The sequence below is a fragment of the Melanerpes formicivorus genome, unplaced genomic scaffold (assembly GCF_026170545.1).
Source record: "Melanerpes formicivorus ecotype bairdi unplaced genomic scaffold, bMelFor1.0.p_v2 SCAF_30, whole genome shotgun sequence".
In the NCBI taxonomy this organism is placed as follows: Eukaryota; Metazoa; Chordata; class Aves; order Piciformes; family Picidae; genus Melanerpes; species Melanerpes formicivorus.
In genome coordinates, this window is record NW_027142382.1 from 2,614,862 (window position 1) to 2,618,725 (window position 3,864).

Genomic DNA, 3,864 nt, shown 5'->3' on the forward strand with positions numbered 1-3,864 from the left:
CTGTGCTTAACTTGTCTACACCATGTGTATTCTGTCTACACCATGAGTATTCTGTCGACACCTGTGTGAATACATGAAGGACTGTTCTCTGCCAGTGAGGCCATCTGGTTTGTGGGGGGCTAAATCCTCATTCTCCAAAGTAGAGAATCATAGAACTACAGAATTGATTGGGTTGGAAAAGACCTCTAAGATCATTGAGTCCAACCATCAACCTAGTACCACCATGGACATTAAACTGTGTCCTGAAGTGCCATGTCCACACTTTCTTGAACACCTTCACAGAGGCAGTGACTTCGCCACCTCCCTGGGTGGCCTGTTCCAATGCCTGACCACTCTATCCATAAAGAAATTTTTCCTAATATCCAATTTAAACCTCCCCTGGCACAATTTCAGGCTATTTCCTCTCATCCTATTACCTGATACTAGTCTGATCCTCACCTCACTACAACCTCCTTTTAGGTAGTTGCAGAGAGCAATGAGTTCTTCCTACAGCCTCCTCTTCTCCAGACTAAACAACCCCAGTTCCCTCAGCCACTCTTTGGAAGACTTGTTCTCTAGACCCTTCACCAGCTTTGTTGCCCTTCTCTGGACATGCTCCAGCATCTCACAGTGTTCAAGGTGCAGCCTCACCAGTGCTGATTACAAGGACACAATCACTTCCCTACTCCTGCTGGCCACGCTGTTCCTGATACAGTCCAGGATGCTGTCTTGGCCACCAGATCACACTGCTGGTTCATGTTCAGTCAGCTGTAAAACAGCACCCCCAGGTCCTTTTCTGCCAGGCAACTTGCCAGCAACTCTGCCCCAAGCCTGTAGTATTGTAGTGGATTGTAGGGACCCAAGTGCAGAATGCAGCACTTGGCTTTGTAAAACCTCATACAACTGACCTCAGCCAATCAATCCAACCTGTCCAAATCTCAAGCAGATCACTACTCCCCTCCAATTTAGTGTCACCTTCAAACTTGCTGAGTCTGTCATCTGCAGGCTTACTCAACTCCCTTGTTCAGATCATTGATAAAGATATTAAAGAGAACTGCCCCAAATACTAAGCACTGGTGAACACCACTAGTGATTGGCCACCAACTGGATTTAACTCTATTCACCACCATTCTTTGAGCTTAGCCATCCATGTAGTTCTTAACCTAATGTTTGCCAGTCTCCAGTCATCTGAGACCTGCCCCCTTAGCCAGGACTGCTGGTAAAAGATGGAAATGGCTTGGTGAGCACTTCCACCAGCTCACTGAGTACCCTCGAATGTATGACATCCGGCCCCACAGACTTACGTACATGTAAGGGGTGCAGCAGGTCTCTAACCATCTCCTCTTGGATTACAAGGAGTTCATTCTGCTCCCCATACCTGTCTTCCAGAGCAGGAGGCTGGATATCCAGCAAACAACTGGTCTTACTGCTGAAGACTGAGGCAAAGAAGGTATTGAGTAATGGTCATCAACTAAAATCATACTGGTTACTACTGTAATATCTCATCAGCACTGGTAGTCATATTCCTTGCTCTGGTGGGATTTAATTTACTACTATATAGTCCAACCTATGCAAGTCAAAATAAGTTAAGGGGTCAAGCATTACTACAGCCAGCTTGAGTATTGCAATTCTTTTTTTATTTGCTTATTAATTACAAAAATCTACTTTTTCATATGCTGGGCCTGTAAGTACGTCATGGAATGGAATAGCATTAGCTTATACAAAGAAATATATCTTTGTGTGAACTTTCTTCCCCTCTGTTACGCATAACAAAGCTTTTATGTGCTTGCAGTCTCCCTTTGGTTTTGAGCTTGTTTTCCATCACTTTCCAATTCCAACCTCATATAATTTTTATTTCTTATTTTTGCAGCATTTCTGATAATTGATCTTTCATCTGACCTTTCTACTGAATCCATGCCAGACACTTTTGCCTGTATAGCTTTCACAATGGACTTTTGAACCTTTGATGTCTTCTGACCATGCTGGCAAAATGAAGCAGCATATACGATCTCTCAGCACCCAGCAATGTCACCTCACCCTCTGCACCTGTCATTAGCCTTAACACCTTGTTTATCCAGGCTGAATACTATTTTCATCCAGTGCACAGTCTTTCTGAACACATATCCAGTTTCTCCCAGCAGTCTCTCATTGTGTCCAGTTCCAGTCACACAGGACTCTTTGTACATGGCTCTTTTTTTCTGTTTGCTTTAAATATTTTCTCCTCCATGCTCCCAGCAAAGCAAAGCCCCTTCTCCCATTATATCAGTGGGTAGTCATATTTCTCCATGGCCCTTTTCCATTCACTTGCTTTACTAAAAGAAATTTCCTTTCCCAATCACCAGACAGTATTCACACATTCAAACATGCATAACAATACAAATATCCCATCTTGGAAACAGAGGCCAAATAACCAAAATTAAGCTCTTTCACTTCATGGGAACTGCTTTCTGTACTGTTTTCTCCTTCAAATACCATTTCAACCCTAGTTTAGCTTTTCTTACTGAACAAAGGGTTTTTCTAATACAATTGATAATATGAAAGATTAAAACTTTCCATACCCATCCTAGATAGTAGCTTATAAGCAGTCTCTTTGCTAGGAAGAAAACATCAATAGATATACAATTTATCTTTCACTCATAACCCAGAGGCCCTTCTCAAGCACTTTGGGAGCAGATTGGCAGTCATGGGTCAGGATACCAGCACACAGCCTCAGCACCCGGCAGTGCAAGAGTGTTTATATGGGGAGCCTAGTAAAGTGTGTTTATATGGGGAGGGATCTGGCAGACATAGACACTTACACAGCTCTCCAGAGATAGCTACACATCTCCACTTCAAATCTAAACTCAAAACTTCCAGTATAGACTTTCAGTATGTTAAATAGACTTTCAGTATCACTAAGGTTGGAAGAGACCTCAAAGATCATCGAGTCCAACCTGTCACCGCAGCCCTCATGACTGGAGTAGGGAGGACACTACTGCCCACTGCAGGCTTGAACTCATGACCTTCCCATTAAGGGTCTTATGTGCTACCAACTGAGCCACATCTCGTCTCCTAAAAAATATGGAACGCTTCATGAATTTGCGTGTCATCCTTGTGCAGGGGCCATGCTAATCTTCTCTGTATCGTTCCAATTTTAGTATATGTAAACTCTGGAAGAAAATTTTAATTAGAATTCAAAGGATTTATTTTTTTTTATTTCCACTCTCTCCTTCCTCCCCAGTATCCAGACTGTTGTAGTGTTTGTGAGCTAAGGTTACTTAATCATGTTATTTGATGGATTTTCCTCGGGAGCCCAGCTGGCACTTAGCACCCCATTTCCTTATCAGGCCCAAGGCAGCATGGATATTTCTTCTCATCACTTACACAGATTTAAGTAAACTGGATCATATTCCACTTTCATGTTTCCTCCCTAATGCAGGAGTTATGTAATTCACACTCTTGTGTCCACTTTGGAAGATTGCACAGGCCAAAATACTTTTATACATCAAAGCAAAACTTTGCAGGCTGCTTGTAAATACCTCTGTAAGTATAAGCAGACAACCACACTATGCCACAATGAGAATACTTTGCTTCTGTACAAAATCTTCAGAAGATGAGCATGACTTCAGACTTATTTTATCTTTGTTTCTTGCAGATGATGATCCAGGAGCACAGACAGATTATGGTGCAGAGAGTGCAGGAAAACTTTCTCTTGGCTAATTAGGTTACTAAGGCACTATTAGGTAGGGGGAGGAGATTGACCCAGAGGAATCAATGGTGCTGGAAAAGGTTATACATGCTTTCAGAAAGAAAATAGGAGAAGGGGAAATCACAATACAGACAAAAATAGCTTTTGATAGGCTGCCCTTGGTTGCTATGGTTCCTTTTATTTTTCCTGTCAATAAT

General features: G+C 42.4%; 1 non-coding gene across 1 annotated transcript; it reads right to left on the reverse strand.

Annotated features, from left to right (window-relative positions):
* Positions 1 to 3,033: 3,033 nt before the first annotated feature.
* LOC137449613 (U6 spliceosomal RNA) lies at positions 3,034 to 3,142 on the reverse strand. Its single transcript, XR_010989437.1, has one exon. It is a non-coding gene; the product is annotated as a U6 spliceosomal RNA (small nuclear RNA).
* Between the last annotated feature and the right edge of the window lie 722 nt (positions 3,143 to 3,864).